At 39.9% G+C, this 14070-nt stretch overlaps 1 long non-coding RNA gene across 2 annotated transcripts in view; it reads left to right on the top strand.

The window, feature by feature from the left end:
* Positions 1–467: 467 nt before the first annotated feature.
* LOC144231283 (uncharacterized) overlaps positions 468–14070 on the top strand; it is a 103110-nt gene continuing 89507 nt past the window's right edge. Inside the window, exons 1-3 of one of the 2 annotated variants that reach the window (XR_013335026.1) lie at positions 468–594; positions 2061–2182; positions 10978–11072. This is a non-coding gene — a long non-coding RNA (uncharacterized LOC144231283). The remainder of the gene's footprint in view (positions 595–2060; positions 2183–10977; positions 11073–14070) is intronic. The other variant, XR_013335027.1, reaches the window with a different exon arrangement.

The raw sequence follows: 14070 nt of genomic DNA, 5'->3' as shown, positions 1-14070 counted from the left end.
CAAGCCTATTTTTTAGTAGTGTACTAGATGGAATGTACTCTGTACAGCTGGTGACACATGTCCATTTGTGAACTGGTTTCTGTGTCCAGGATGATACCATGCTCATTGGCCAGGTGACCTCTCTTGTGGCCTCCCCTGAACCCTTTGTGCTGAAAGTCAGGAAGAAAATGTGTCCTGAACCAGGAAGAGTGGATGCTAACAGATGGCTGCTACAGGAAGGGCTCACTGGAGAAGTGACAGTTGATTCATACACTTTGTAGCATGACTAGTAGTTTACCAGATAAAGAAGAATGGAATACCATGTACAAAATCCAGGTGTTGTTAAAGGTTTGAATGTCAAACCCTGAATTAGGGTATAGAAAAGAGAAAGGGGTGGGGGTGAGGCCACAAACAGAGGTGAGGTAAGTACAAATTGTGAAAAGACTTCAAGACTACATTAAGAAATTTGTGTTTATCCTTCTAGGAATAAATAAGCCAGTGGGAGCTCTTCATGAGGCTGATCAATATGGTTGGCTTTCACTTGTAGGAAGACAATGTTGGTGAAACAATGGAAGATGGATTTCAATAGAGGGCATCTGATTTTGTTGGAAAAAGGTAGGAGTCTGTTAGCTGAGGTTGGCATACTGTGGTTGCCAGCTCCTAAATGTCAGCCTCGGGCAAGTGGCTGATGATTATAGAGGAAAGAATACTAATGGGTCAGCAATATCTGTCATATGAATGGGATATAACATGGTGGCACATAGGCTCTATATTCGGCGGCTCCAATCAGACTATGGCCAATGAAGGATTATTAAATTCTATTTCCCCTTTTCTTTCCAAAACAGAGTATTTCTTAATAGCTTCCATGTCCCTTTTTTAGTCACTCACTCATTTATTATTACCATCATCATATTATTTGTTAATAATGGACTGGAGTAAATCATAGTTTAATATGGCTTCCTTTATTGGTGAAGCAATAAAACACTGCTAATTGATGTAATATAAACATGACACAATTTTTTAAAATAAGAAATTTTAAGACTGTTTGAAAGTGTCTTCCTAAGAGGGTTCTGGAAACAGAATATTGCATAGTATTCCCTGTGGTCACATGTCTTGCTTGCCCCCTGCTCTTCGGTCTTTGGTTATAAATTTTCATCTCATTTCTCTAGGCTTGAGTTTTAAGGCATAATAATAGATGGTGTTAGATTGAACTGACTCTTTTTAGGTTTTCTACTATTAGTATATGGATGAATAGATTAATTTATAGTCCTATTAATCTGTTACCCTTCACTAACCATAAATTCAATTTCATACATTAAGGTATAACTCTAGAGGGGGTAGGATAAGGAGATCTCAGGCCATGAATAACAAGTTATTAAAGTTGGAGATGAATGTGTGAATGACTCTGAGGAACAAAATTAACTAATGGGTTTTCATGGATATTTTTATTTTTTTAATTTAATTTTAGTTTTTTTAATGTTATATTTATTTCTGAGAGACGGAGAGAGACAGTGTGAGCAGGGGAGGGTCAGAGAGAGAGGGAGATACAGAATTGGAAACAGGCTCCAGGCTCTGAGCTGTCAGCACAAAGCTGGATGTGGGGCTCGAACCCACGAGACCTGAGATCATGACCTGAGCCAAAGTCAGACGCTCAACCCGACTGAGCCACCGAGGTGCCCCTCATGTATATTTTTCAATGGACAGCCAATTAGTACCCTGTTTAAACACATGAAATAAGAAAGCAGTACAAACAGATTCTTTAGGACCTGATCCCTATCTAGCTTTTGAGCTTCTTCTCATGACATCAGTCCACTTTTACTTTGTGCCCTGGAAACCCCAAATTCTATTCATAGCTCCTTTGAGTGTGTCATGCTGTTTTAGAACTGTATGTTTTTTTTATTCATGCTGTGTCCTCTTTATGGCTTGATTTTCTCACTTGGCCCATGTTCATTTCCCAAAGCCAGTTGGTTTGCTACTTCTTGGAAGCTTTCTTCAATGCTCCTCTCCTTTCTTTCTTTCCTACTCCTTAATGATCCACTGTTTCACTCATCCCACTTGATTGCAATTATTTGCTCACACAGCTGTCTTCCCTACTTGGCTGCAAGCTTATTTGCAATATGGATCATATTCTACCTTGGTATCCTGGCATGTCATGGAGGATCAATAAGTGCCTGCTGGATTGATTTGAATGCCAATGTCACAGGTATGTCAGAAAACTCATAAGCCTGAGTGTACAGGGTAAGGAAGAAATTGAGATTAGCTCCACTTTCTCAGCCTTCTGATGCCAGAGGCATGAAAGACCTCAAATATGAAAAGGTTTCTAATTTGAGATGTTCTGGTGGGGTCCATTTTCCTCTTAATTTATTTTTGGCTGATTTGAAGAAAGCTCAGTTACTTCTGAAATCGAACAGAAGATCAAGGGTGTGCTATTCACTTACAGAAACATCTCTCTCTTCCCAAGTACCTGGGAGCATGTGCTATCTTTGCTTCTCATTGCAGTGGTGGCCCAGGGTCAGAGCCTTAATTTCCGAAGCTCTGTGTATAGCCTCCAGCGGATCACATTCTGCTTGCTATTCCTAGCAATGTTTTATTCATTAGAGTGTTGCCAAATGGAAATTACCTTTTGACTGTTAACAAGCTGTACTAACGTGAACCTTTTTATAAAAAAAATAAAACGCTAGCCCAAATCAAGGCGCAAGGATAGAGCCATTTATTTCTCCATTCCTGACTGCAAAACAGCGTTGGACAGAGCCCTTCCTTGGTGACACCTCCCTGTAATCAGCACTTCCCTGATCACCCTTTACCCTGTTTGACTTGTCTTCATGACTCTCATCACTACCTGACAGATTTGTTAGGTTATTGGCAATGTTTTCTCCTAGAATATATGCAACGTGAGAACAGGAGTTATTTATTCATTGCTGTATCAAAGCCCCTAGAACCTGGAGTTCTACTGCATGGCATAGAGTAGGTGCTTAATAAATACATGTCAAGTAAATGGAGGGCGGGACTTCTCGTCAATACTGGTAACACCCTCAACATGTGTTAGGCATTGTGGTGAGCACTTGGCGTACATTATTCCCTGTCCTTCTCCCACCAAGGGAAATAATAATTCCTGTTCTGTGGGGGTGGAGGATCAAATTAGATCATCCAGATACAGGACTTGAAAAAATCTCTAAAATTTAAGTTCCTTAAAATTTTCATCTGAACACAGAAGTCCACATCAAGGCAAGGAACTTTGGGCCCAATATTTGAAAACCAACCATAATTAGCCCCTTGCTCTGCCTTTGCAGGTATATGTTCCTTCCCATTTTCCCTTTCTGGCATCAAAGTGGCAAAAAATACAATTAGGGTTGGCCCCTGAAGCCCAGTCTTGCTTAGTTCATTTCTAAGGCAGGGTCATGACCTTTCAAATGCCATCAGGGGCCAAAGAAAATAGCAGAAATGTATGAATTTATAGGTGGAAAATGGAGAGTATATGAATTTATAGGTGTGGAAAATGGAGAGTGGTGGGGCAGATGAGCTGGAAAGCATGTGCCCAGTGCAAGACGTACATGCTAAACACTGCCGAGTCAGTAACCAGATTTGGTACTTGGCTGGTCAGCTTGAGAATTCATTTTAAGAATGAATTGATCCTTCTGATTTCATGATGAAGTGTTTTGTTTGTTTGTTTGTTTGTTTAATTAGCCAATATTTTGTGGATGTGTAAATTTCCTTCATACAAACATTTGTTCAGTGTCGGTTAACTTAGAATCTTGGTGCATGACAAACCAAACTGTCATACGTGTATAAAGAAGTAGGCTTTTTTTTTTTTTTTAATGTTTTATTTATTTCTAGGAGAGAGAGAGAGAGAGACAGCATGAGCAGGGGAGGGTCAGAGAGAGACGGAGTCACAGACTGAAACAGGCTCCAGGCTCTGAGCTGGCAGTCAGCACAGAGCCCGACGTGGGGCTCGAACCCACAAACCGCGAGACCATGACCTAAGCGAAAGTCGGACGCTTAACCGACTAAGCCACCCAGGCGCCCCTTTTTGTTTTTGTTTTTAAGCAGAGTGAATCCTAATTACCCATTTTGTTTCATTCCTTCACCTAAGACTTACACTTAATACAGTGTGGTTAATTAAATATCAGAGTTAAATATACATTGTTGGCTACTTTGTTACTTTCTCATTATAATGTGAATGAGCTGCCAAGTCCCAAAGTCTCTGTTTTCTTAGTATTACTTATGGATCCTCTACACAGGTGTTGCTATAGAAGTGTGTTAGAATAGAATAGAATACCTAGTGCTGTTTAAAAGAGGCCATAACGTACCTAATTATTTATAACAACAAAATGATTGTAGGAGTACATCTATTTAAAAGAAGATTAGATCAAATTGCCCATTACTCTTTGATCACTTGGGAGAGAGAAAGTATATGAGAGAATTGGCAACAAATTTATTTTCTGGGAAAATTTTGGAGTCTAGTTATTTTCATGCTCCATGGGTATTCCAAGTAGAGAATTGAGAAAGATTAGTTAGAGTAGTTTATAATGACAAAGACTGTAAGATTTATACTAGGTAAATAACCTAGCTAGATGATTTCAGATCCTTATCATTTGAAAGTGAAATAATACTCAGTACCATTGGCATGAGTTAATCTCTGTTGGACATTGCAGTGCCGATGAAAACAGGCTTTGGAGCCATGGGTCCACAGGGCCTTAGGCAAGTCATTGGTTCTCTAGTAAAACATCTCCCACTCTGTACAGATTCTAGCAAGAGACTTTCCAGGTCCAGTGTGAGTTATTGACCTCGTATAGACTTGTCCCCTGGGTACTACTTTAAATTTATCTCAGTCTGAGAGTAACTGGGTTCTAATATCTAAGGGCTATTGGGTAGCCTTTGTGAAATGGTGTGTGGCATCAGACCATTAGCACACCGACAAGCTGTATATTAGCCAGACCTCTATTACTACCTCTTTTCTCCCTCAGGGTTTAGAGACTGGGATGGAAGAGGGGAAATGAAAGTGGCCTTCCACCCCCAACTGTTCTCTTTGCAGTACAGTTAAGGCATAGCAACAGGTTAAATAAACTTTGTGCAGTGTATGTCTTCCAACAAGTCTTCACCTCTAAGACAGGTTCCCTTTGGCATCTTTCATTATAATAGTAAACCATTTTGAACATTCTGGACCTCTAGCCTTCATGCCAAGGGACAGGAAGCGTTGGGATCTATATCTGCATATATATAATCTGTATCCATACCTGTATCCTTTTTGAACATGCTAGTTTCTCTCCCAAGAGTGCTCTGATGAGCCACTCTTTTGGAACTTGTCTTCATCTGTCCTTTGCTGACTGCATTCTAATCACCTCAGAAGCATATGAACTGTGTAGATTCTGGAGCCCTGTCTCAACCTGCTGCATCAATCTCCCTGGTGAGAAGCTGAGGATTCTGCACACTGTGAACAAGTGTATACACCTTGAGTTTGTCTCCCCTCCATTGACTTTTCATTCATCTCCTTCATTTGAGAGTGGTGCATATTGGCAGAAGGTTTTATTTCTGTTTTTATTTTCAGTGTGTCAGATAGAAGCAGGGCTAATGATGTTGACTGAATGAATGCATTTGTAGTTCACTGGGTTCCAACACTGTGAAGCATGATATATTGAGATCATGTTTCTTTGGTATTAAGTAGTAACATGACATAGGGAAGGAGTGCAAAACCAGGAGACTTTAGGAAAGATACTTCAGATTTGAAAACATGACCTATTAGGAATGCCTGGTTAGCCTAATTAGTTGAGCATGCTACTCTTGATTTTGGCTCAGTCATGATCTCATAGTTGTGAGATTGAGCCCCATGTCGGGCTACACACTGGGCACAGAGCCTCCTTGATATTCTTTCTCTCTCTCCCTCTCTCTGCTCCTCCCCTGCTTGTATGCGTGTCTGTGTGCACATGCTTTCTCTGTCTCTGAAAAATAAAAATGAAAACATGACACATTAAGTGGGCTGGGCATGTTTTCTTAAGTGTAGATAGCACAAGGGCAGAAAAGTCTACAGCATATCTTCAGTATATATTTGAATAAATAAAGAAATAAATTAGTAGAGGACTCTCATTACTGAGGAATAATTCACTGGGGTTTGTGAGGGGATACTAATGTTTTAGCACCCTTTTAGGAAACATGGTGCTGTAGATTAAATGTTTGCATCTTCCCCAAAGTCTTATGTTGAAGCCCTAAACCCCAGTGTAATGGTGTTCGGAAAGGGGGTCTTTGAGAGGCATTAGGTTTAGATGGGGTAATGAGAGGGGACACCTGGATATCATTTGGTTGAGTGTCTGATTTCTTGATTTTGACTCAGGTCATGATCTCATAGTTGATGAGATGGAGCCCCACATTGGGCTCTGTGATGACAGCATGGAGCCTGGTTTGGATTCCCTCTCTCCCTTGTAAAATCTGCCCCTCCCTTACTTGCACATGCTCTCTCATTTTCCCTATCTCATCTTTAAATAAATAAATAAATAAATAAATAAATAAATAAATAAATAAAAAGTTAAATACCTTAAAAAAAGATGAGGTAATATGAGGTCCATTCTGGGATTATTACCTTTATAGGAGGAGATACAAGAGAGATGATCTCTCTCATTGCAAGGTGAGGATGGAGCAAGATGTCTATTTGCAAACCAGGAAGAAAACCCTCATAGCAACCAAATTGGCCAGCCCCTTGATCCTGGGCTTCTAACCTCCAGAGCCATGAGGCATCTGGTCTGTTGCTTAAGCCACCCAGTCTATGGTATTTTGTTATAACAGTGCAAGATGACACATGCTTATACGTGAGGAAGGTCTTTCTGGAAAGATAACACCATTCTATGAGTCAGGGTGTGGGTCTATCTTCTTTCTTGCTCAGGCTTTGGAGCCCATGATAATAACCCTTGTCCTATAACAGGGACAAGTCAACAGTTTGTTGAATGAATGACTGCTACAGGTCTTGAGCCCAAAGGAGTGACTACAGTTTGGAAGACTCCTAGATACGAAGAATGGCAGGAGCTCACTGTGAGCATCAGGGGAAGTTGTGTCTCCTCGACACAGACCTGCTTGCTCAGAGCTTGGAAAGGGCCATGACCCTAGCAGCTGGGCTCCTGGACATACTCATCCAGGTCAACCTGGCAAGTAAAAGCACACATGAAAGTGAGGGGGTGGGATGAACGGTGAGTGTGGCTGGCTGTGTGGACTTCACAGCCACCCCAGTAAGTATGAGTTTTACCAGTGACTTTTCTTCCAGCTTGGCTCCACTGGTCACAGATAGCACTTTGTAACCTTCCTTCTGGGGTCTCATTAGTTGAGGGAAAGCTGTTGTCTCTGCCAAGCCACAGCTGGCCTCTCCAAGAATCAGGTTAATTAAGGTGGATGGACAACAGGAAGCACCGATGAGAAATTCTTTTGGAGTAAAATGCTAGCACCTTTATTGGAGACAGACACCACTGGTGAATTCTCAGGTCATTCCAGTAAGTCAACTTTTGTCTCTTTATCTACAAAAGAACAATGATCATATTGATGACATCTGTCATGAGAGCTCATGAGGATTACTTGAAATAATGTACATGGAAGCATTTGGTATATTAATGTCCTATACAAATGCTAGCTTATTCTGTTTACTTTCTGGCAGAGACTCACTATATGGTAAGCTCTCTGTGTGGGGAAATTTTGATGTCCTGATATCTGATTACTCTCTACAGTGTAAAGTAGAGAAAGGAATATTGTAAGGGGAAAAAAAGTAGAAAGTACTGAGAGAAAAAGTGCTTAAAGGAGGTGAAAGAATATCCTTTTTGAGAGGAATTAAAATGCTTTATTGAGTTCACCTATATTTATGGCTACTTTATTTACAGTAGGCAAGATACAGAAATAGCCTAAGTGTCTATCACTGGATGAATGGATAAAGAAAATGTAGTGTGTATACATGCACACACACACACACAATGAAATATTACTCAGCCATAGAAAAGACATCTTGCCATTTACAATAACAAAGATGGTCCTGGAGCATATTCTTCTAAGTGAAGTAAGTCAGAGAAAGACAAATATTGTATAGTTGGACTTATATGTAAAATATAAAAATGAAAACAAATGAACAGACAAATAAACAGAAGCAGACTCCTAAATACAGAGAACAAACTGGTGATTGCCAAAGGGGAGAGGAGTCGGGGATGGGTGAAATAGGTGAAGGAGATTAAGAGGTACAGACTTCCAGTTATAAAGTAATTAAGTCATGGGGATAAAAAGTACAGCATATGGAATATAGTCTATAAGATTGTAATAATGTTGTAAGGTGACAGATGGTAACCACATTTACTGTGGCGAGCATTTTGTAATGTATATAATTATCAAATCACTTCACACCTGAAACTAAGAACATATTAGATGTCAAGTTAGCCTCAATTAAAAATAAACACAAAAGATAAAATGCTTCAAGTTGATGCGATGGAGCTGGGGTTTGGAGGCTGGGTAGGATTTTTCTGGGGTGCTGAGATGTAGAGGGAAGAAGACCTTTCCAGGAAAGAGATCATCATCACCGGTAAACAAGGACTAAGAGACAGTGGAGCCTGACTTGTCAGTGGTGAGAAATCCACGCAGGATACAGATGTGGGTGCAGGAGGAGACGAGACTGGAAAGGCAAGCTGCAGCCATATGGTGGAAGCCCTCGAGGTAGGTGGAGACCTGACCTGTGTGTAAAGGGGGCCATTAGAAGCAGTGGAGGAAGGATGTTTTCTGACTCAGGCCATACTCTAGGAAAATGAAACCGATGGAAGTAGGATAGAGACAGGATACTAAACATGCACATTTTGGTTTTCTTCAACTTCAGAGGTTATTTTAAACCATAGAAAAAAGAACAGGCAAGAATGCCTGGGATTTCACATCTACTTGTGAAAGGGATGAGAAGCAAAATGATTTCTGATAATGATCTAGGAACAGCTTCTATGACCAGAACAAGTTCTTTCAAGAGCCAGGTCAATTCAGATAGAGTGGAATCTCTGGGCAGACCACTTCACCATAGTGCTAGTTCAGTGAAACAATTTTTTTTTCCCTGGGAAGATTACTTTGTTTTGGTAACCCCCCTGGAGACCTGAGAAAGTAGATAGCACAATAATAAACATGAGACTTGATCTTCACAACTTGTGTTAAAATGGGGGTTTCTGTGGCTTCATTGTTACCCCAATTTTCTGAGTTACGAATAAATTATTTCACATATTAGAGGATTTCATGTATTACATGTCTGTAATACATATTAAAAATGAACATTTTCTCATTTTGTTGAGAATTATAAAGCAACACCTTTTAAATGCAGACAGTTTGGAAAACAAAGGCACTATTGCAAGATAACTATTGTTAATATTTTTTCCTCTTAACATTCTTCTAGTCATAAAGAGGAATGTATAGTAGGTAAATATGTAGGTAGATACATTTATGTAGATCTGGGTATGCTTATGTTTATACAAAACCAACTTGTTTTTAATGTTTTATTTATTTCTTAGAGGGAGAGAGAGGCAGCTTGAGCAGGGGAGGGTCAGAGAGACAAAGAATCCGAAGCAGGCTCCAGGCTGTGAGCTAGCTGTCAGCACAGAGCCTGATATGGGGCTTGAACCCATGAACCATGAGATCATGACCTGAGCCAAAGTCAGAAGCTTAACCAACTGAGCCACCCAGGTGCCCCAAGATCAACTTTCTATTAAATTTCAAGACATAATTTTTCTCCATATACATATTGTTGTAAATGTACTTACATATACCAAGATATACATACTTTTTTGTGTTCAGTTTTTTCCCTTTTAAGTAGATTATGCACATTTTCTCCTAAAATAGTCCCTCTAGTATGTGCTTTGGTGTTCAGAAAAGTTAGTCCCCCTATCTTGTGATGTCTTTACATTAATTTATGGCACACAACACTGTGCTGTGATACAGTGCTTAATAATTTCTTAGATTTCTGTAGAATTTTTACATATATTATCCTTGGGTATAAGGGTTATAATTATTCCTGCTTTATAGATTAAGAGGTAGCAATCTCAAAAAAGTGAGGCTTTCTCCAGGTTAAATAACCAGTAACCTTTTTATTAACAAGGCCCGTTGTGAATAAGCCTTGAGTGTCTGAGAATAAGATTCGACTCATAAAGCAGTTTACAGCAGTGGTTAAGCAATTGGACTATGGAACACACTTCCTAGGTTTAAATTCCAGTTCTGCAACTTACTTGGCCAAGTTCCTCAACTTGTCTGAGACTCTTGGCTGTGGAATGGGGATACTAATAAGGTCCTTTATCACCTGGATTGTGGTGGTGGTGAGTAAATGCACTAATTTATGAGCTGCTCTTAGCATCTGCCCAGCTCAAGGCAAATACTGTCTTTCTGAAAGACAGTATTATTGAAACAGATATTTAAAACAGATCTTTTCTTTCCAATGTGCCACCTGTCTCTTTTTATGTCTAAGCCTTAATCTCTTGAATTTATTTCATGTTTTCCTGCAAAGGTGATTTTATTAAGACTCTATCTAAATGTAACAAAGGAAAGTTCATTCAAGGAAGGAATAGGCACAGTCATTACCTCCCTTCTGAGAGGACTCGTTTTTTTTCCCTAGAGGTAAGTGAGCATTTGACAAGAGAATAATGCAATATTTCCCGTAGAATTGTTGGCGAAGCTGGAAGCAATACTGCTTGTAGGTTTTGCGGGGAGGGGGGGCAATGTTTGGTTTGTTTGACTTCTGGTGTTGCCCCAATTCCTGGCTGAGTTGCTGACACCCTTGGCTAAAATTTCAAAGGGGAGACAGCTTCACTCCCTTGTTAATCAGGGTGTTTAATGCAAGAGATAATGATGTGATATGTAACCACATGCAACTGCCAAACCATATGGCACCTGCTTACTGTTATTTATGGTGAAGGCATTTATGCTTTTAGTTTCCCAAAGCAATGGACTACATCTGAAATGAGGCTCCAGAGCACTATTAGAAGTGGTGGGTGCTATCTTCATGTCCTAAATCAACCTCCCTAGGTCCAGTTTGTGAACAGCATGAGGGGGAATCAAGCACCTGTGATAGTTTGAATCATGATGCAACATGTACTTGCGACTGCACAGAGGAAAGAAATGTAAGTGTTCACCTAGAAACAAAGCATTATCACCAACTTTTCAAGAGACTGTAAGGGTATCAGCTGGCGGTATTATGTTAAAAGGAGAGTAAAAACAATATTTTCTTGGTTTCTCTTTATGTAGATGGATTTGGCTTTTTAAAAAGCACAGGTTAAATAGATAGCTATGGGGCAAAATTTTATATTAATAATCACACTGAGAACTATCATGTATCTAGCTTGTAATATGCTCGACACAGCTTTAAGGGCAGGCTGATCATGTTGTGCCCAAGTACCAGTCTCTGAGTGTTGTGGGAGCATCACTGTGAGAAGGGAACGGAAACATTTTACCAGATGTCATCCCCATAGTGAGTGCTGCATACACTGTGTCACATAGATCATACACATTTTCTGTCCTATGTATCACTAGCTTGTGGTGGGGCCTTGTGCAACCTCATAGGGCTGATAGTAGAAATAATGAATGGATGGTATGCCATGGATGCAGACCAAACATTTCAGATTTCAGTGGATATCAGGTTGGTTCCCTTGAGTGCTTACCAGGTAAATGTCTTCCTCATTCTCTAGCGCAGTGATTTTCAACTAGAAGGCTCATCCCCTCATATTGTGGGACGAGGCTCTTGGCAATCTGTAGAGACATTTTTGGTTGTTCTAACTGGCGGGGAATGTTAGTGGCCTCTTGTAGGTAGAAACCAGGGGCACCACTATAAATTCTACAGTGGACAGGACAGCTACTTGCTTCCCTTGCAATAAATAATCCTGTTTAAATGTCAACAGAGCTGGTATTGATAAACCTAGCTCTAGAGTGAATCTGAGGCCAAAGGTGAATTCCTGAGAGAGGAAGGACTGGCCAGTACTTTCTCTCAGTGCAGCAAGTTAGCATCTTTACTAAATAAATGTTAAATAGATACTTAAATTATTTGTAGGGACATATAAGCCTACACAAGATGCCATTGTGTCCTGGTGCTGACTAGGCACTGTGCAAAAACAATTTAAATGTGTTGGCTTATTAAATCTGCTAAATAACACTACAAAACTGAAGACAGGATTAGTTTATTCTAGAAAGCAGAAGAGAAAAATCCAAACCTTTATTTTTAATAAATACCTCTCAGTGTTATTTAGAACCAAATAACATGGAAATCAGTATCTTATAACATGGTTGGTTTTCTGGAAGATGGGAATAAACCTTATTCTATACCCAGGAAGGGACCAGCAAAGTGATATTTTCTTAGTGACATTACAAAGCCATAGATTTGAAAGAGCTGACAAATAGCATTATTTCAAGCTTGGTTATTATGGAGAGAATGAACTTGTTAATCCATGCAAGGAGTGCTTCCTGCCACATGAGTGCATGAGAGGTGATACATGGCTATGTGCTAAGAACTATAACTTTCCCATTATGGTCTCCATCCATGTGGGAGATAGAATACCCAAGGAGTGTAAATTTCCTGGACCTCTGGGTCTGGTTTGTTAGCTGGATGGCAATTTCCTTATCTTCTTGTTTTCTTTCCTCAGGCCCAACTATAAGGTCTGATCTCGATCCTATAGTCTGTTAATTTTGAAATGAACTCAGGCTCTGTTTTAAGTACATTACACGTATTAACTCATTCATGCATTATGAGTATTTCCATTTTATTGACAAGAAAACTCAGATGCAGGGAGCTAACTACCCAGTGTCAAGTCAGGGCTGAGCCCACTTCTGAACCCAGAGTTCACTCATGAGGATGTTCAGCCCCTCTAGGTCCAGTGTGTGGTGGGAGAACATGTCTGAACAGAAACTGGCTAGAACCCAGACTCTACTACCTCCTTGACATGTGTTCTCACCCTTTTAAGCAACAATCTTCTTAGTTGTAAAATAGAAGTAAAAACTATCTACTGTGTTGTTACAAGTACTATTAATCCTCATTATTTGTGGTAATTATCGTCTATAAAGTTGCTGTAAACACTGAATTAGAGAATATAGTTAGGTTGCTATGAGCTTTTGGTCATTTTTGTCAACCAGTCAGCACATAATCTTGTTTTATGTGTGTTTATGTTTAAAGCCACATTATTTTATATGTGTTGGTGATTCTTTAATATTGAACTCATGGCCAACAGCACTGTAACTCATGCCTGAACAAAGCTTATCTAACACATGTATGTTTTCCATGAGGCACATCACAGCCTTCTTGAACTTGAGAACACTAGACATGCATGACAGCATTATGCATGGGCCATTTTAAATAGTGAAATCAACAAAAGGTGTTAATACGAGGTACTAAACAAACTGTGGAAAGGTTACTTGTTTATACATGAGACCTGAAAGGAAGCAGAGTGTCACCTTAGTTGACCTTAGCTAGACACATGTATACATGTCTGAATGACTTCAAAATTCCAGGAATGTTGCTTTTGGAGTTACAATTTTAGAAAGTGGGAAAAGTAGCATACATGGAATATATGAAGAATGAGAATGGCTTCTATATATCTTCAGGGCTGTAATAAGTATATATGAACTAAGGTATGTAGAGTACATAGCATGTAACCATGAACACAAGGAGAGTGTTTAACAAGTGGCAACTAATTTTGTCATTTCATTTTTTACTTATTTTTTGTTTATTTATTTTGAGAGAGAGAAAGAGAAAGTGATAATGAGTGGGGAGGGTCAAAGAGGGAGGGAGAAAGAATCCCAGGCAGGCCCTACTTGAACCCATGAACCATGAGATCATGGCCTGAGGTGAATCCAAGAGTCGGTGGCTTAAGTATCTGAGCCACCCAGGCACCCCCATTGTTGTTATTTTAAATCAAGATATATCAATAATGAAATCCATTTATGTGGCTCTGTGCTGGACCTCTGTAGACCAGGAAGTTCTCTTCAAGAGGAGATAATGTGGCTACAAGAAGCAGCCTTTTCATCGTTGCCGTTAACTTTATTTATTTTGAGAACGCGCGCGCGCGTGCGTGCGCGCGCGTGCATGCGTGTGTGTGTGTGTGTGTGTGTGTGTGTGTGTGTGTGTGTGTGTGT

This window comes from Crocuta crocuta, unplaced genomic scaffold (assembly GCF_008692635.1).
Source record: "Crocuta crocuta isolate KB4526 unplaced genomic scaffold, BGI_CrCroc_1.0 scaffold184, whole genome shotgun sequence".
Taxonomy (NCBI): domain Eukaryota; kingdom Metazoa; phylum Chordata; class Mammalia; order Carnivora; family Hyaenidae; genus Crocuta; species Crocuta crocuta.
Note: the sequence above shows the minus strand (reverse complement) of the source record. Positions and strands in the feature narration are given on the sequence as shown.